The 20469-nt window shown below is 39.8% G+C and overlaps 1 protein-coding gene across 3 annotated transcripts in view; it reads left to right on the top strand.

The window, feature by feature from the left end:
* Positions 1 to 20469, top strand: part of ASXL1 (ASXL transcriptional regulator 1) — a 93786-nt gene that overhangs the window by 32021 nt on the left and 41296 nt on the right. Inside the window, exon 4 of one of the 3 annotated variants that reach the window (XR_007515463.1) lies at positions 402 to 9525. The exons of the other annotated variants lie outside the window; for them this stretch is intronic. The gene's annotated coding sequence lies outside the window, so the exon portion shown is untranslated. Of the gene's footprint in view, positions 1 to 401; positions 9526 to 20469 lie in introns of those variants that run through there. 3 annotated transcript variants of the gene reach the window in all.

Below are 20469 nucleotides of genomic sequence, written 5' to 3'. Positions count from 1 at the left end.
TACTTATCCGGGGCCTCTTTCCCTTCCATATGAAGTTGGTGATTTGTTTCTTCATCTCATTAAAGAATGTCATTGGAATTTGGATCGGAATTGCATTAAATGTACAGATCGCTTTTGGTAGAATAGCCACTTTTATAATGTTAAATCTTCCTAACCATGAGCAAGATATGTTTTTGCACTTATGTAGGTCTCTTGGTTTCTTGCAGGAATGCATTGTAGTTTTCTTTGTATAAGTCTTTTATCTCTCTGGTAAGATTTATTCCTAAGTATTTTATCTTAGTAGGGGCTACTGTAAATGGTATTGATTTGGTGATTTCCTCTTCGATGTTCTTTGGGTAATTCTTAAGGGAGGTCTGAATCAGCCATTAAAAGTGGGGGTATCTCTTTATCGGTATTCCCAGCCAACTCAGGGAGAAGAGAGAACTTGATTGTTTTCAGGACCCTGGTAAACCAGACTTGATGAGAACTGCCTTTTTCCCTTCTACCTCCTGAAGTTCAGAGCCCTGGGAGAATGAAAAGGTAAAGATCAGGTAACCGTGATTTGGACGCATTACCATCAGAATGATTTTGTGTTACCTGGGGGTGGTGGCAGGATGGTAATTTCAGGGTTGGTAAAGTGATGTATATTTTTAAAACAAAAAAGTTATAGTTTGTTGAGTGTGATTTCAGAGTGCTAGGATTGTAGGAAAATGAGATTGTACCTGTTCCGGACTTCCTTGGGACTATGTTTAAAAAAGTGGTTAAGGGCTACAGCTGCTAACCAAAGGGTCGGCAGTTCGAATCCTCCAGGCGCTCCTTGGAAACTCTGTGGGGCAGTTCTCCTCTGTCCTATAGGGTCGCTATGTGTCGGAATCGACTCGATGGCACTGGGTTTTTTTTTTTTTTGTTGGTTTGGTTTGGTTTAAGAAATGCCAGCTAGTTTTTTTGTTTCAGTTTTCTCTTTTGAGAGACAGATGAATCTTCATGTCAGTTTTTTCTTCAGGAAGTATCTGTCCTGACAATTCTGCTTTCAAAACTTACACTTTTTTTTTTTTTGGTCTATTTTTATTGCCACCACCCTAGTCTAACTTATCCTCTTATGCTGGGTACTGAAATAACTCCTGTCTGCTCTGCTTGCTTTCACTTTTGCCCTCTAATAACCCAGCTCTTTGCCCCTCTGTAATCACACACGTTTCTGTTTGTTACCTGTCAGTGGTTTCCCATTACATGTATCAAAAATGCAAACCTTGCTTCACCAACATTGCCCTTCTTTCATTTCTTTGAATTCCTAAGTTCCTTTGCAGTTGTAGGGTCTGCCGTTTGGAACTCTGCTCCCTCTACTTTTGCCTAGCTATGGGTCTCAACTTGAATATCGGTTGTACCCTGCACTTATCCCTTAGAAGCTTATATAATTATTTGGGTGACTGATATGTCTCTCCTCACTAGACTGGGCAGGGAATCTTTATTTTGTTCCTGGCTATATTTGTAGCACCTGTCTTAGTTAGGTACTCAATAATGTTGACTGAATGCAGTGGAAAAACACATAGGAGATTGTTTTAACTTGCTACGGTAGCAGTTTTCTATGTCAAACAGTCGAATTGTTTCAGAATAGTAATTTTTAGTATCAGAATTGAGATATGTGGTATGGAATGTTTAGCAGTGTCTCTTTTCCAGGAGTGTTTGAAAACCCCCAAACTGTAAGTTTTATTTTCTCAAAAGAAAAAAGTAATATCCTGTGTTGCTTTTGAAATCTAAAATGCTGTTGATTCCTGTGTGCGCTCCCCCTCCACCTTTCGTTTTCCTGTAGTCTCTCCTTTAGAGCTTTTAGGGTCATTCCCATGTTTATGTACCTTGGTGTGAGTCTTTTGATCTGGAGACTCACGTCTCTCAGATCTGGGAAATGATTACGTTTTTTTCCGGGTGGTAGGTGTACTTTGGTGTGTTTGTTCTGATACAGGCTGTATTTAACTTTACGTTAGAAACATTCATAATACAGATAAAAAAATTTAAATATATATGTGTAGTATACAGCCCATGCCTTTTCTGTTGGTTGTGGCTCAGAGATTTCACACCTCAGGCTTAACTGAAATGTCTGGTGATCCCTGGTTGAGGGCTTATTCTTCAGAGTCTAGTGTGGAAATGCAGTACACTGTGGTTTTGTGGACTGGTGGTGGCTTGCCTTGTGTCTTGCAGGGGTGGCTATCAGTTAGATGTACACTGATAGAGCAGGGTATCTACTTCCGCCTAAAGCAGACTTTAAAACAGTCACCATGTTCCCAACCCCACACCTCATCCCTGCCTGCCATGGTACCTGGCTTATCTATGTTCTGACCCTGTCTGGAGTTTAGGGGAATGAAGTACTTGGTTCTTCTCAGTATCTCCCTCTGCAACACTTAAATTTCATGTTCCTTTGCGTTGCTAACTTGTCTCCGTTGCTTCTCCATCTGTTTCTCCATCAATGACAACTTTCAAATTATACCCTGACCCTGGGTTCCTCCCTGAACATCACATCTCACAATTAACATGTACAAAATTTATCTCCTGATCTATTTTCCTCCCAAGTCTGTTCGACTCTCGATCTACCCTATTGCAATTAATGGAAACTCCATCTTTTAAATTGTATAGGTCAGAAACCTCGGAGCCGTCTTTGACTCCTTTCTTTTGCTTTCACAGCACATGTGATCCATCGTAAATCCTATTGGCTCTACCTTCAGAATATGTCCAATCTTACCAGTCACCTGTTACCCACTGCCACCACCCTGGTTTAAGCCACCGTCTTCTTTCTCCTACATTATTTATTCTAGTAGTTTCCTAACTGGTGTCCTTGCTTCCACTCTTGCTACCCTCCTCAACCCAGGAGCCAGAGACACTTTTTTAAAAATGTAAGTCAGATCATGTTACTCCTTTGCTTAAAACCCTCCAGTGATTTTTTTCACTTAGGGTAAAGGCCCAAATCCTTGTAGTGTCTTTACGCGATCTGTCTCCCAACCTCAGTCCCCCTTATCTAATTCTCTCCCCCTAGTTTACTCTAATTGCTAAATGAACTAGCCTCCTTGAACATGCTGACCTGATTCCATTTCAGGGTTTTTGTCCTTGTACCAAATGTCAAAGGTTTTCCCCCTAAATACCTGCATGCTTTGCTCCCATACCTCTTTCAAGTCTTTGTTCAAATTGTACCCTGCCCCCTGCATGCCCCTATAGCCCTCCCAGCCTCTCTGTTCCCTGTCTTGTATTTTTATTCCTGGTATTTATCACTGTCTGATAATACTGTGTTATGTGTCTGTTTTGTTGTTGACTAGAACATAAGCTTCATTTATTAGTGGAGGGATTTTTAATTATAGTCACTGTTGTTTCCTTGGCCTCTAGGAAAAAAGTAGGCACTCAATAAATATTTGTGTGAGTAAAGGAGTTATAGTATCTTTTAATCTGGCAATATCGTAACTTATGTTAATAGATTTTTTTCCCCCAGTGCTCAAGCAGCCTTGCATTCCTGTGATACATGTCATCTTGACATAGTTTTCTTTTTAAGTGTGCATTGCTGGATTTACATTATGAATAATTTATTTTGGATTTTTGCATCTGTATTCATAAGTGACATGACCTGTGATATTCCAGTTTGAAACTTTGTTCAGTTTTGTTGTCAAAACAATCTATGCTGTTTTCCCTCTCCAGATTTTCCGTGGTAGCATAAGATAGATATTGCTTGTTACTTTTTGGTAGAAGAACATGCCTGTAAAACCTACTGTGCATGGCTTGTTTTTATTGTAGGAGTATTTCGTTTTTCCTTTTTTTTAATTGTGAAATACATAATTTATACAAAAGAGAGTTCATCAGAGTTTGTGTTATTTTAGAGAATAACTAAGGCAAAAAAAAAAAAAAAAGGCACATTGTACCCACCAGTCAGCTCAAGAGTAGAACAACCTCAACACTTGAAGGACCCTGATCATATCTTTTTCCCTCCCTGCTGAAAATAACCACTATTCATATTCATTACCCCTCACTTGTATTTAAAGGTTTACCGATGTGTGTGTATTGCTGAAGTTTAAAGTCTAAGGTCTAATTTTCTCTGTTTTTAAATATGTATTTATGTGAATGGAATTATACTGAATTTTTTTTCTCTGACTTGGTACTTCTGCTTATCGTTGTTTCTGAGCTTGATCTGTGTTGCCGCATTCAGTTGGAATTCATCATATTTTCTGCTATATGCTATTTTATGCCTTGACTATATGGTGATTTATCTGTCCATTCAACACTTGACGGGCATTTGAGATGTTTCTAGTTGTTGCAGTAACGAACAATGGTGTATAGAGTCCTCTTGTCCATGTCACCTGGTGCATGTGCCCAGTAGCTTCTCTAGGGTGTGTATGTTGCACCTGATCAACATTACTTGATAGTTGTAGCTGTTCTACAAAGTGATGGTATGAATTTATACTCCTTGAGGCAGAATATAAGAATTCCTGTTTTTCCACAGCCTGAGTGTTGTCTAGTTTTAACAATTTTTACTAATCTGGTTGGTGTCAAATAGTATCTCATTTTTTTTTTCCATTTTTAAATTATAATTTACATAGAGTAAAATTTACCCTTTTTAGTGTGCTGCTGTACAGTTCTATGAGTTTTTTTTTTTTTAAATGCCCAAATTCATTTGTTTTTTTTTTTTAGTTTAGATTTGTTGTGACATATTTGGTATTTTAACAGCGCTATTTAAAGGTATGCCATGTGTGACTTGAATGCAGCAAATGTTGGTGTTAATATGCTTCTATCCTTTTTAAAAACTAAAGTATACATTTATATACAGTAAAATTTGTATAGTCCTGTGAGTTTTGACAGATGTATACAGGTGTGGAGTCACCACTATAATTAAGACACAAATCAGTTCTATCACCCCAGAAAATTCCCTCTGTCCTTTTGTAGTCAGTACACCTTCTCACTCCCAGCTCTGGGCAGCCGTTGATCTATTTCCTGTCCCTGAAGTTCTTCCTTTCCCAGAATGCCATATAAATGAAATCTCACAGTATGTAACCTTTTGCTTCTGACTTCCTTCGTGTAGCAGTGGTTTGTTTTCATTGCTGAGTAGTAGTAGTCCATTGTATAAATAGACCACTTTAAAAAAAAAAATTTATGTATCTTGCTTTAGGTAAAAGTTTACAAATCAAGTCAGTCTCTCACACAAAGAGCCATACACACCCTGCTGTGCACTATCAGCTGCCCTCCCTTTAAGGAGACAGCGCCTTCCTCCTCTCCACCCTGTATTCCCTGTGTCCATTCAACCAGCTGCTGCCCCCTCTGCCCGCTCATCTCGCCACCAGACAGGAGTCGCCCACATAGTCTCATGTGTCTACTTGAGCCACAAAGTTCACTCCTCACCAACATCGTTGTCTATCTTATAGTCCAGGCCAATCCCTGTCTGTAGAGTTGGTTTCAGGAATGGTTCCAATCTTGGGCTGTCAAAGGGTCCGGGGACCATGACTGTCAGGGTCCCTCTGGTCTCAGTCAGATGATTAAGCCTGGTCTTTTTACAAGAATGTAAGATCTGCATCCCGCTGTTCTCCTGCTCCGTCAGGGACTCTCTGTTGTGTTCCCTGTCAGGGCAGTGATCGGCAGTAGCCGGGCACCATCTAGTTCTTCTGGTCTCAGGCTGATGGAGTCCCTGGTTTATGTCGCCCTTTCTGCCTCTTGGGCTCATATTTACCTTGTGTCTTTGGTGTTCTTCATTCTCCCCTGCTCCAGGTAGTTTGAGACCAATTGATGCATCTTAGATGGCTGCTTGCTAGCGTTTAAGACCCCGGATGCTTCTCACCAAAGTGGGATGCAGAATGTCTTCTTAATACGTTTTGTTATGCCAGTTGACCTAGGTGTCCCCTGAAACCATGGCCCCCAGGACCCTGTGCCCGCTACTCTGGCTTTTGAAGCATTTGCTTGTATTCAGGAAACTTCTTTGCTTTTGGTTTAGTCCAGTTGTACTGACTATCCCTGTGTTATGTATTGCCCTTCCCTTCATCAAAAAAAAAAAAAAATTTTGTCTACTATCTAGTTAGTGAATATCCTTCTCCCTCCCTCCCCCCCTCATAATCATCAAAGAATATTTTCTTCTCTGTTTAATCTTCATCTATGGTTCTTGTAATAGTAGTCTCATACAATATTTGTCTTTTTGCAGTTGACTAATTTCACTCACCATAATGCCTTCCAGATTCCTCCATGTTATGAAATGTTTTACAGATTCATTGTTGTTCTTAATCATTGCATAGTATTCCATTGTGTGACTATACCATAATTTATCCATTCATCCACTGGTGGCCACCTTGGGTGCTTCCATCATTTTGCTATTGTAAACAGTGCTGCAGTGAACATGGGTATGCATATATCTGTTCATTTGAAGGCTCATTTCTTCAGGGTATACTTCAAGGATGGAATTGCTGGGTTGTATGGTAGTTCTATTTCTAGCTTTTTAAGGAAGCGCCAAATTGATTTCTGAAGTGGCTGTACCATTTTACATTTCCACCAGCAGTGTAAGTGTTCAGTCTCTCCACAACCTCTCCAACATTTATTATTTTGTGTTTTTTGGATTAATGCCCGCCTTGTTGGGGTGAGGTGGAATCTCATCGTAGTTTTGATTTACATTTCTCTAATAGCTAATGATTGTGAGCATTTCCTCATTTTTCTGTTAGCAGCCTGAACATCTTCTTTAGTGAAGTGACTGTTAATATCCTTTGCCCATTTTTTAATTGGGTTATTTGTTCTTTTTGTAGTTGAGTTTTTGCAGTATCATGTAGATTTTAGAGATCAGACGCTGATCAGAAATGTCATAGCTAAAAACTTTTGCCCACTCTGTAGTAGGTAATCTATTTACTCTTTTGGTGAAGTCTTTGGATGAGAACAGGTGTTTGATTTTTAGGAGCTCCCAGTTATCTAGTTTCTTTTCTGGTGTTTGTACATTGTTTAGTAATGTTTTCTATACAGTTTGTCATGTATTAGGGCTCCTAGCATTGTCCCTGTTTTTCTTCCATGATCTTTATCGTTTTAGATTTTATATTTAGGTCTTTGATCCATTTTGGGTTAGTTTTTGTGCATGGTGTGAGGTATGGGTCTTGTTGCATTTTTTTGAGATGGACATCCAGTTATACCAGTACCATTTGTTAAAGAGACTGCCTTTTCCCCATTTAACAGACTTTGGGTCTTTGTCAAATATCAGCAGTTCATATGTGGATGGATTTATGTCTGGATTCTCAATTCTGTTCCATTTGTCTATGTATCTGTTGTTGTATCAGTACCAGGCTGTTTTGACTACTGTGGTGGTATAATAGGTTCTAAAATCAGGTAAAGTAAGGCCTCCCACTTTGTTCTTCTTTTTTAGTAATGCTTTACTTATCTGGGGTCTCTTTCCCTTTTATACGAAGTTGGTGATTTGTTTCTCCATCTCATTAAAAAATGTCACTGGTATTTTGATCGGGGTTGCTTTGTATCTATAGACCACTTTTGGCAGAATAGACATTTTTACAAAGTTGAGTCTTCCTATCCACGAGCAAGGTATGTTTTTGCACTTATGTAGGTCTCTTTTGGTTTCTTGCAGTGTCTTATAATTTTCTTTGTATAGGTCTTTTATGTCTCTGGTTAGATTTATTCCTAAGTATTTTATCATCTTAGGGGCTATTGTAAATGGTATTGATTTGGTGATTTCTTCTTTGACATTCTCTTTGTTGGTGTAGAGGAATCCAACTGATATATGTATTTCTTGTATCCTGATGGGCTCTGCTAAACTCTTGTTAGTTTTAGTAGTTTTCTTGAGGATTCCTTAGGGTTTTCTGTGTATAAGATCATATCATCTGCAAACAGAGAAACCTTTAGTTCTTTGCCAATTTGGATGCCCGTTATTTCTTTATCTAGCCTAATAACTCTAACTAGGACCTGTAGCACAACATTGAATAAGAGTGGTGATACAGCGCATCCTCATGTGGTTCCCGTTCTCAAGTGGACTGCTTTCAGTCTCTCTCCATTTAGGATGACGTTGGCTGTTGGCTTTGTATAATGCCCCTTACAATGTTTAGGAATTTCTCTTCTGTTTCTATTTTGCTGAGAGTTTATATCATGAATGGGTGTTGGACTTTGTCAAATGCCTTTTCTGCATCAGTTGATAAGATCATGTGGTTCTTGTCTTTTGTTTTATTTATGTGATGGATTACATTGATTGTTTTTCTATTGTTGAACCATCCCTGCATACCAAGTATGAATCCCACTTGGTCGTGGTGAATTATTTTTTTGATATGTTGTTGAATTCTATTGGCTAGTATTTTGTTGAGGATTTTTGCATTATAGACCACATTTTGTTTAGTTATTCATCAGTTGATGGTCATTTGAATTGTTTCCTCCTTTTGGCTATTTTGAATAATGCTGCTATGAATATTTGTGTACAGCTTTTGTGTGGGCATGCGTTTTTATTTCTCTTGGTTAAATTCCTAGGAGTGGAACTTCTGGGTTGTGTGGTAATTTATGTTTAACTTTTTAAGAAACTGTCCAGTTTTCCAAAATGTCTGTACCATCTTACATTCAAGTTTTTTGTTTTTAGTAAACTTTCTCCTCTTTATCCCTGGCGATATCCTTTTTTCTAACATTTACTTTTATGTGGAGCATGTGGTGGTGCAGCTTGTCTGTTAACCAAAAGGTTGGCAGTTCGAATCCACTAGCTGCTCCTCGGAAACCGTATGGGGACAGTGGTATTCTGTCCTGTAGGGTCACTTTGAGTCACAATGGACCTGACGGCAATGGGCTTGGGTTTTGTTTTTTTTTAAATACTTACAGTTGGGTCTTGCTTTTTTATCAACTCTAATAATTTCTGTCTTTTAACTGGGATGCATGGACCATGTACATTTAATGTAATTATTGATTGGGTTAAATCTGCCATCTAGCTTTTTTTTTTTATTTAATGGTGGTGAAAATACACATAACAAAACACACACCATGTCAAGAATTTCTACATGTGCAATTCAGTGACATTGCTTGCATTCTTCAAGTTGCGCTCCCATTCTCGCTATCCTTTTCCAAATCATTCCTTTGCATTAACATAAACTCAGTGCCCACTAAGCATAACATCCCCTTTCCCCCTCCCTCCCACCTGGTAACCACTGATCTTTGATTTCTGTATATTTGCTTATTTCATATAAGTGACTCATACAGTGCCCCTTCTATCAACATTCTATTGGATAAAACAATAGACTCAGGATTAGCCCAGAGTCAGGACAAATAGTAGGGGGCCATTTTTGGAAACTAATTACCACAGTGTACATTGAGGTTTTTGATGGTTACAGCTTTTTGAAGTACTTCTTTTTTTACTAAATAATATCACTCTTTAGCCCCATTAATGCTTTTTTCTTTAAATTATTTTCTTTTTGGTAATATATGGTTGCCATATCCCTTTCAAGCTATTTACTTTCAACCTTTCTCTGTCGTTTTTTTAGCAGCTATAAAAAACTTACAGTTGGAAATTATTATTTTTTTTAAACACCGACCATAACTTTTTTGTGTTAACTCCTTTCCTGGCTTTTATTGGACTTTTTTTTTTTTAATTCCTTTTTTTCCCATCTGCTGGTTTAGAAGTTATATATTCTCTTTTCTAGTGGTTGCCCTTGTGTTTTTCAACATGAATACTTAGTCTACAACTAATGTCGATCTTTGAACTAATGTTGAACTTTGACCGTTTCCCCTCTTGTCTTTCATGCTGTTTTCTAGTTTTGGATTTCATCTTACTTTTAAATCTCCCAAAGCTAGGTATTAATCTTTTTTTTTTTTTTTTTTTTTTAAGTTTTTAAGTCCTGTTCCCCTCATACTATTTTCTCTATAAGCCCTATTTTTGCCCTTTTTAAAAATAGATTCCTTTTAAATTAAAAAAAAAAATTATTTTGTTGGTGAATATACACAGCAAAACATACATCAGTTCAGGTGACATTGATTACTGTAAAAATGGCATGGTGGCATCAGAAGTTCTCTAACTTCACAAGGGGGCAGAATCACTGTCAGCATCAGCCCAAGGCTTATTTCTATGAAGTAGAGGTCAGACCTGCCTCGTCTCTCCATTCGGTTTACCAGTTCTGATACCACGCATTCCCTCAGCGGCATTCTCTACTTCTCTGCTGGGTTTGATAACTCATTGCAGTGGCCACACAGAACTCACAGACAATACTCAAGATTATGGGGTTTATTAGGGGAGTAACAGGCTACAACTCGGGATCAGGATCAGGAAGCATGTAGGCAAAGCCTCCCTTCTTCACTGCAGGACAGCTCTCTCAGCTCCTCTAGGCTGTGCAGGCCTCCTCTTGGCACCCTCAGGACAGGCTTCCTCTCTGGGCCCTCAGCCCCCACTTGGACCTAGCTTCTGGCCTGCTTGTTCAAGTGTTATAACGCTCTTCAGCTCTGCCAGTAAGTGCCTAGAGGCACCCCCCTGTGCCAGGAAGCAAGTGCTCAGCTCTCTTGCTCTGTAGGTCGGTATGTACACTGTGGACGCTTTGCCCCATCTCCAGGAAGCCAACCATGTTGTCTCGCACCGGTCTTCTGGTTCTGTTGCCACTACTTCTCATAATCTCGCACTGCTTCCAGTGTTAGAACTCTCTGTCTCCTGGGTCTAGGAGGTTCTCAGCGCAGGGGCCCTGGTTCCAAAGTACATGCTCTACTCCTGGGTCTTCTTTCTTGGTGGTAGTGAGGTCCCTTCTCTGCCCTGGGATTGGTTCCCTTTTTAAGCCTAGCGAGGTGGCAAAACTGACCAATACCCTCGTTAGGGTTTAATACACCTTATTTGCATAACCCCCCAACACCCAGGGGCTCCATTCACCATATTTGCATTCTTAGCAAGCTGTTCAGTCCACTTGGCGGGCCACAAACACCTTATTTCCATAGTTGCACCCAGTCATTGTGTGGGAGTTATAAGACCGTATTAAGTAACTCAGTCTCTGCAGTTGTATTCTTCGAGTTGTGCAACCATTCTTACCCTCCTTTTCTGAATTGTTCCTTCCCCTTTAACATAAGCTTACTGCTCCCTAAGGTTCCTATCTAATCTTTCAAGTTGGTTTTGTCGATTTGGTCCCATATAGGTCTTAAAAGAGCATAACACTCAAGGCAGACATTTTTTATTAGTTAAATTATTGCTTGGTTTTAAGAAGACTACGGAGATACTTTTGTTTTAAGGTTTAGAGACTATCTCAAGGTAATAGTTACAGGGGTTCATCCAACCTTCATGGCTCCAGGAAGTATAGAGTCTATGAAAATTTGAAATTATGTTCTGTGTTTTCCTCTTCCCCCTTTTGATCAGGATTCGGAATCTTTGATCAAAATGTTCAGTGATGGTAGCCAGGCACCATCCAGTTCTTCTGGTCTCATGGCAAAGGACGCAGTTGTTCATGGAGGCAGTTAGCCACACATTCCACACCCTCCTCTTATTCCTGACTCTCTTTCTTCCTCTGTTGCTCCAAGCAAATAGAGATCAATTGCTGTGCCGTAGATGGCCGCTTGCAAGCTTTTAAGACCCTAAGCACTACTCAGCGAACTACAAGTTAGAATGGAAGCACTAAACACATTATTAGGCCAGTTAACTGGGATGTCCCATGAAACCATGACCCTAAACCTGCAAACCACGGAACGACATTCCATGAAGTTTTGGTTGTATATAAGCAGCCTCAGCAGCAATAGACTTTAGAGCAGTTTTAGGTTTACAGAAAAATTGTACAGAAAGTACAGAGAGTTTAAATATTCTCCTCCCCCTACACATTGCTTCTCTTATTAATATCTTGCATTCCTGTGGTACACTTGTTACAGTTGATACATCAATATTATATATTATTAATAACTAAAGTCCATGGTTTACATTAGGGTTCAATCTTTGTGTTGTACAGTTGTGAAATGAGTTCTTTTATGTAGCCTTTTGCTTTGATTCTTTTGAAAAACAGCTTGAGAGATTTTTCCGCTAACTCCTGAGGGGTCACCTTTGCCCTAGTTTTCTACCCCAGTGGGTTTGTTGCTTTTGTCCAGGTTGATGGATATTTCCTGGGCAATCTTTAAACAGCTTGATTTTCTGTCCATCCCTGGGCTGCAGCCTGCCGTATGATTGGTATGCACCTTGTAAGGATTGGTCTGTATACTCATGCAAATGAAGCGACTGTGGACTATGCAAGTGAGGTGACTATGTCTTATTATGCAAATAAAGTGTCTGTGGCCTACTGAGAGGGGATTGGTCAGTTTGTAGCCCTGATGGGAGGGGCCATGCCTTGAAATGGACAAGGAATTGTATATATATTTAGCCAGCCCCACAGAGTTTTTTCAGACAGGAGAAGCCAACAAGCAGAAGAAAGAAGCAGAGAGAAAGGAGGTAAGAAACCTCTTAAAAGAGCTGTAACATGGGTCAAGGGCTGTAATGCTGAAGACAGTGACAGTCCCAGAAGGGGCCCTTTGACAGAGTTGGTGGTGACAGATGCCAGGATCAAGATGAACCTGTGCCGAGAGGGCCTAGGGAAGGCCTGCCCTCAGGGGCGGAGAGGAGGCCTGCATGGGCAAAAGGGGCTGAGAGAGCTTTCCTGCACTGAAGAAGGGAGACTTTGCCTATGTGCTTCCTGATCCTGAGTTGTATAGCCTGTTGATCCTTAATAAACCGCTAAACTATAAATGCAGTTTATAAGTTCTGTGGGATGTTACAGCGAATTGCTGAAACCAAATGGGGGATGGAGCGTGGTTGGTGTCCGAGATGGGGTGGTACAGCAGCTTAGAGAATGTGGAACTCTGGGATATATTTGATCTCCACCTCATAGGAATTGGCTTTGTGCTGATTCTTATATTCAAAGTTATTTGTACAACAGTCCTATGGGTTTTGACAAATGCTTTAATGCCATGTGTCCACCATTACAGTATAAATTGTTTTAAAAGTTAGTATTTGTTGAGATTTACAAATTCGGAAAAGCGGAAGAACCTTAACGAGATAGATTGATACAGTGGCTGCAGCAGTGGGCTCAAGCATAACAATGATTTTAAGGATGGTGCGGAACCAGGCAGTGTTTCGTTCTGTGGTTCTGTGGTACGTAGGGTCGCTATGAGTCAGAACCAACACAGCGGCACCTGACAACAACAACAAAAAATTTCTTGGTTTACCATTGCTTTTTGCATCCCGTTTCTTCCTTCTGTGTTTAATTTTTGTTTCATATTAATGTTCATTCTTTATCAAATTCTTTTAGTAAGACTCTATGAATAATAAATGACTTCTGTGTATCTCAAGGCCTCTGTTGTGCCCTTACTCTTAGATGGTATTTTAGCCATGTAATGATTTGTAGTTTAATTTTATTTTCCCTCATCACTTGGTAGATGTCATTCCCTTGTTTTCTGGCATCTTTTGCTACTTTTGAGAAATCTGCTATCTAATTGTTGTTACTTTATAGTTAGTCACACTTTTCTTCTTGTTTGCCCTTAATGTTCCGTGTTTATCTGCATTGTTCTGCAGTTTTACTGCAGTGCATCTTTGAGTAAATATGTTTATATTTACCTTGGCAATCTGAAGAATCATGTCTTTTGGTCCACACGTCTTCTAATAGCAACTTTCCTGAATTTCAGCCTCCTCTTCTGACATTTATATTTAACCATGTTAAACCTTCTCATTCTAGCTTCCATACTTCTGTTTCATATCTTTCATCTCTTTATCTTTCTGTTTTACATCTATAAGATTATTTCAGATCAATATACAGTTCAGCAGTTCTTCAGTTTTGACTGAATATTCAGCTTTTTATCACATTTTTATTTGTAGTTTTTTTTTTTTTTACCTGATTCTTTTTGAAATCTACCTATTCCTTTTTTCATTCTCTCTGTTTTAGTCTTGTGGTTTTTATTTATCTCTGTATATTTTAAACTCCCATGTGTCTTGTCAGTTTGTCGTACTGTGTGGGCTTGTATGTTGCTGTGATGCTGGAAGCTATGCCACTGGTATTCAGATACCAGCAGGGTCACCCATGGAGGACAGGTTTCAGCTGAGCTTCCAGACTAAGACAGACTAAGAAGAAGGACCTGGCAGTCTACTTCTGAAAAGCATTAGTCAGTGAAAACCTTATGAATAGCAGCCGAACATTGTCTGATATAGTGCTGGAAGATGAGCCCCCCAGGTTGGAAGGCACTCAAAAGATGACTGGGGAAGAGCTGCCTCCTCAAAGTAGAGTCGACCTTAATATGACGTGGATGGAGTAAAGCTTTCGGGACGTTCATGTGCTGATGTGGCATGACTCCAAATGAGAAGAAACAGCTGCAGACATCCATTAATAATTGGAACCTGGAATGTATGAAGTATGAATCTAGGACAATTGGAAATCGTCATAAATGAAATGGAATGCATAAACATCGATATCCTAGGTATTAGTGAGCTGAAATGTACTGGCATTGGCCATTTTGAATCGGACAATCATATAGTCTACTATGCTGGGAATGACAGCTCAAAGAGGAATGGTGTTGCATTCATCGTCAAAAAGAACATTTCAAGATCTATCCTGAAGTATAGTGCTGTCAGTGATAGGATAGTATCCATACGCCTACAAGGAAAAGACCAGTTAATACGACTATTATTCAAATTTATGCACCAAGCACTAGGGCCAAAGATGAAGAAATAGATTTTTATCAGCTGCTGCAGTCTGAAATTGATTGAACATGCAATCAAGATGCATTGATCATTACTGGTGATTGGAATGCAAAAGTTGGAAACAAAGAAGGATCAGTAGCTGAAAAATATGGCCTTGGTGATAGAAACAACGCTGGAGATCGAATGATAGAATTTTGCAAGACCAACGACTTCTTCATTGGAAATACCTTCTTTCACCAACATAAGCGCGACTATACACATGGACCTCGCCAGATGGAACACAAAGAAATCAAATTGACTACATCTGTGGAAAGAGATGATGGAAAAGCTCAATATCATCAGTCAGAACAAGGCCAGGGGCCAACTGTGGAACAGACCATCAATTGCTCCTATGCAAGTTCAAGCTGAAACTGAAGAAAATCAGAGCAAGTCCGCGAGAGCCAGAATATGACCTTGAGTATATCCCACCTGAATTTAGAGACCATCTGAAGAATAGATTTGACGCATTGAACACTAGTGACTGCAGACCAGATGAGTTGTGGAATGACATCAAGGACACCCATGAAGAAAGCAAGAGGTCCCTGAAAAGACAGGAAAGGAAGAAAAGACCAAGATGGATGTCAGAGGAGACTCTGAAACTTGCTCTTGAGCGTTCAGTAGCTAAAGCAAAAGGAAGAATTGGTGAAGTAAAAGAACTGAACAGAAGATTTCAAAGGGCCTCTCGAGAAGACAAAGTAAAGTATTATAATGACATGTGCACAGAGCTGGAGATGGAAAACCAAAAGGGAGGGACACACTCTGTGTTTCTCAAGCTGAAAGAACTGAAGGAAAAATTCAGGCCTCGAGTTGCAATAGTGAAGGATTCCATGGGGAAAATATTAAATGATGCGGGAAGCATCAAAAGAAGATGGAAAGAATACACAGAGTCATTATACCAAAAAGAATTAGTCGATATTCAACAATTTCAAGAGGTGGTATATGATCAGGAACTGATGGTACTGAAGGAAGAAGTCCAAGCTGCTCTGAAGGCATTGGCAAAAAACAAGGCTCCAGGAATTGATGGAATATCAATTGAGATGTTTGAACAAACAGATTCAGCGCTGGAGGTGCTCACTTGTCTATGCCAAGAAATATGGAAGACAGCTTCCTGGCCAACTGATTGGAAGAGACCCATATTTATGCCTATTCCCAAGAAAAGTGATCCAACCGAATGTGGAAATTAAAGAACAATATTATTAATATCACACGCAAGCAAAATTCTGGTGAAGATCATTCAAAAATGGCTGCATCAGTACATCGATAGGGAACTGCCAGAAATTCAGACCTGTTTCAGAAAAGGACGTGGAACCAGGGATATCATTGCTGATGTTAGATGGATCCTGGCTGAAAGCAGAGAGTACCAGAAGGATGTTTACCTGTGTTTTATTGATTATGCAGAGGCATTCGACTGTGTGGATCATAACAAACTATGGATAACACTGCGAAGAATGGGAATTCCCGAACACTTAATTGTGCCCGTGAGGAACCTTTACATAGATCAAGAGGTAGTTGTTTGGAAAGAACAAGGGGATTCTGATGGGTTTAAAGTCAGGAAAGGTGTGTGTTGGGGCTGTATACTTAATCTGTATGCTGAACAAATAATCCGAGAAGCTGGACTATATGAAGAAGAACGGGGCATCAGGATTAGAGGAAGACTCATTAACAACCTGCGTTATGCAGATGACACAAGCTTGTTTGCTGAAAGTGAAGAGGACTTGAAGCACTTACTAATGAAGATCAAAGACCACAGCCTTCAGTATGGATTTACACCTCAACATAAAGAAAACAAAAATCCTCACAACTGGACCAATGAGCAACGTCATGAGAAACAAAGATTGAAGTTGTCATGGATTTCATTTTACATGGATCCACAATCAACAGCCATGGAAGCAGCAGTCAAGAAATCAAAAGACTCATTGCATTGGGCAAATCTGCAGAGGACCTCTTCAAAGTGTTGAAGAGCAAAGATGTCACCCTGCAAACTAAGGTGCGCCTGACCCAAGCCATGGTATTTTCATTCACATCATATGCATGTGAAAGCTGGACAATGAATAAGGAAGACCAAAGAAGAGTTGACGCCTTTGAGTTGTGGTGTTGGCAAAGAATATTGAATATACCATGGACTGCCAGAAGAACGAACAAATCTGTCTTGGAGGAAGTGTGGCCAGAATGCTCCTCGGAAGCAAGGATGGCAAGACTGCGTCTTACATACTTTGGACATGTTGTCAGGAGGGATCAGTCCCTGGAGAAGGACATCATGCTTGGCAGAGTACAGGGTCAGCGGAAAAGAGGAAGACCCTCAACGAGGTGGATTGACTCAGTTGCTGCAACGGTGAGCTCAAGCATAACAATGGTTGTAAGGATGGCACAGGACTGGGCAGTGTTTCGTTCTGTTGTGCATAGGTCGCTATCAGTCATAACCGACTTGACGGCACCTAACAACAACAACATATTTTAAACATAGTTAAAATCTCTTTATTGATCTCTTGTATCTAGAACCTGAGGTCTAAGTTTACCTGTTTATTGTATCTGTTGAAACACCACTGTTTCCCCTACACTTTGGTGGTTTATTTTTTTATATAGTTTGTAATTTTGACTTATATGCCTATCTTTTGTGGAATTTATTTTCTTTGTGAGCTGGTTGTGGAGGTTATCCCTATAGGGAAGTTTTGACATTCTGCTGGACCCTGCAAGTTTCCTTAGTGACATACTTGTTTTTAAGGAGCCCTGGTGGTGCAATTGTTACGCACTTGGCTACTAACCAGAAGGTTGATGTTTTGAACCTACCAGCAGCTCCACAGGAGAAAAGACCTGGTGATCTGCTCCTATAAAGATTACAGCCTAGGAAACCCTATGGGACAGTTCTACATTGTCATGTAGGGTTGCTTTGAGCCTGGAAGGGACTTGATAGCACACAACAACAACAACATACCTGTTTTTAGGCTAATTTCTTGACTTGGGGTTCCTGGACTACTTGAGTAGAGTGATTTTGTAACAGCCCATACCTGTGATATGGAGTTTGTTTTTTATAGGGGATTTTTTCACCTCTGACTTCTGGCAGATGGCATACTTTTTTCCATGGACTGGAGGTTGGGGTTTATTTTATTTCTTGTGTTGTTCCTTATGGCTTCTGATATTTCATGCACCTGTCTCATTTTCAATTTGTGTCTTAGCCTCTTGCAGTCATTAAAACACTTGTCCCATCCCTAAGACATATCTAATTTTAGTGGTCTTGTGAGTTTTTGGCTTTAGCTCCTGCTCATCATTCTAGTTTTGAGCAGCTTCTTTGTTTCTAGCAAGAAACCCTGGTAGCACAGTGGTCAGGCACTTGGCTGCTAACTGAAAGGTCAGTAGTTCGAACCTACCAACCAATCTGCAGGAGAAAGATGTGGTTATCTGCTTCTATAAAGATTACAACGTGGGAAGCCCTATGGGGTAGTTCTGCTCTGATCCGTGGGGTCACCATGAGTTGGAATTGACTTGATGGCAACGGGTTTGATTTTTGATATTGTTTCTAGCACCAGGGAATTTTCCTTTATTGCTTTTGGGCTTATGTATGTGTATGTGTTATATTTTGCCAGCTTCTGTATGTATAATGGGAGGCAAGTGCTCCTGTGTCAGGCCTGTGTGCCATATTCGCTGGAAGATGTGCTCAGTTGTAGTTACATTCTATAAAACAGGCGTAGTCCACTAAAACATAAAAACTGCTGAGTTATGTCAGAGCTCATGTATTGCAGTGGGGTAGATGTGTATCGCTAAGATTGTTTCACTTTGACCATAGAGCAATGTGTCACTTTGCAAGGATACCCATTGACATCACTAATGGGCCTTTTGAAGCTTAGTTGATCGCAGTGCCTTTGATTGCCTGTGCTCTAGCATGGTTCACTCTCATCAACCGTTCTTATGGGAAAAAAGGCCACCTTTGAGAATTGGTGCAGTGGCACAGTGCTGTTCCCTGAGCAGTTTGTATATCTTGGGATAGAGAAAAGATTCCTTGTCTTTTCTCTTAGTGATCTAATCTTCAGCTATCCCAGCTAAGTGGGCAGGTGTCCAAATCTGTGTCTCTGATTCCCAGAACTCCAGATCTACGTGTCCAGCAGGACATTTCCTCTCAAGGATCCCAGTGGTATCTCAGATCCATCCCTTTTCTTCATCCAACCTCCTCTCATCACCATTCCAAGTCGGCCTTATTCTCATGCACGCTATTTCTGTCCCTGCCATCACTTACCCAAAACCCAAGTTACCTCCTAGCAATCCTGTCTTCCCATCTCCGATGATACCAAGGTGATGCTCATATTCCAGATAGAAATCTCTTCTTTTTGCTCCTGATATTTTTCTCTGTCAGTCTGTCTCCCTCATCTACTAAGTGCAGACCAGGGTCCCACTTTATTATCCTTCTTTCTCATCTTACAGTTTTGGTGACCTTCCAAAAATGTCATATTTGTGACTGTGTGTTGGTGTTTTTTTCCTTTAGTCATAATAGGACATAACTAGAAAAAGAACCAGAGGTGTTTTCGCATTTTTGTTTCGTTTTAAGCTAGTTAGTTGGCTGTTACGGAATTGTGTGTGTGGTGGTCAGGTGGCATGGGGTGGTGGTGGTAACGATTGGTTCTAGAGACTTAAGTTTTAGTCATTAACTAGCAGGATGACTTTGAATAAATTACTTGCAATTCCTGGACCTTGATTTTGTCTTCTCTAAAATGAAGGGTTGAAATAGGTGATATTATAAAACCAAACCAAACCCATTGCTGTGGAGTCAGTTCCGATTGCAAGCAGTTTGTTCCAGGAACTGGGCTAACAGCTTTTCATGTATTATTGCTAAAAAAACAACAAAAAATTTTTATTTGGAAATAATTCCAAATGTGCAGGAAAGTTGCAAGAATAAAATAAACAGTACAGAAACCACTTGTTTTCCATTCACCCAGTTTCATCTCTTGCTAACATTTTAACATTTGTTAGGAATGAATGTTGGATTTTTCAAATGCTTTTTCTGCATTTTCTGAGATGAACCTAAGGTTTTTCTTTTTTAGTGTGAATGTTAAACCAACTTTGTATTCCCTGGGATAAACCTCACTTTGTTGTGGTATATTATCGTTTTTATGTATTACTGGATTTGATATGCTAAAGTTTATTAGTAGTTTTGCTTTCGTGTTTATGAGATGTACTGTTGTGTAGTTCTCTTATAATGTGTTAGTCTGATTTTCATATCAGTAATGCTCGCCTCATAGAATTGCTTTCAGAATGATTCTAAAACACAACTCTGATGATAACTCTGAAACACAGCACTACTTTTCAGTGCCTATGGCAATGGGATTCACATTAAAAAAAAAAAAAATTCCCTTAGTGACAATAAAATGTTTTCCAGCTCACATCCTTATAGTGTGTGTGTGTTAACCACACACACACACACACACACGGTGGTTAAAGTGCCCGGCTGCTAACTAAAAGCTCAACGGTTCAAGCCCACCAGCTGCTCCGCGGTAGAAGGATGTGGCAGTCTGCTGCTGTAGAGTTCATAGCTTTGGAAACCCTATGGGGCAGTTCTGCCCTGTCTTACAGGGTTGCTAGGAGTTGGAATCTATTCAACTGCAATGGGTTTGTTTTATGGGTATATATTTATTTATACATTATATAGCATACTTATACATAAGTTAACATGTTTTTTTATAATATGTTCATCGTGAAATATATTCTAAAACAAATTTAAAAGTATTTGAAAATTGCATTGAATTTTAAAAATAACTAGTTACTACTTGGTTGGTTACCATTTGGGAGAAGTTACTAAATGATGGAGGATGTGTTGTGTTTCTGCTGGCCTTACCTACTTGTGCATGCTTTTGGGCTAACTTCTTTTCAGTCGTGATTTG

The sequence above is a fragment of the Elephas maximus genome, chromosome 25 (assembly GCF_024166365.1).
Source record: "Elephas maximus indicus isolate mEleMax1 chromosome 25, mEleMax1 primary haplotype, whole genome shotgun sequence".
In the NCBI taxonomy this organism is placed as follows: domain Eukaryota; kingdom Metazoa; phylum Chordata; class Mammalia; order Proboscidea; family Elephantidae; genus Elephas; species Elephas maximus.
This window is presented reverse-complemented; position numbering and strand designations above follow the sequence as displayed.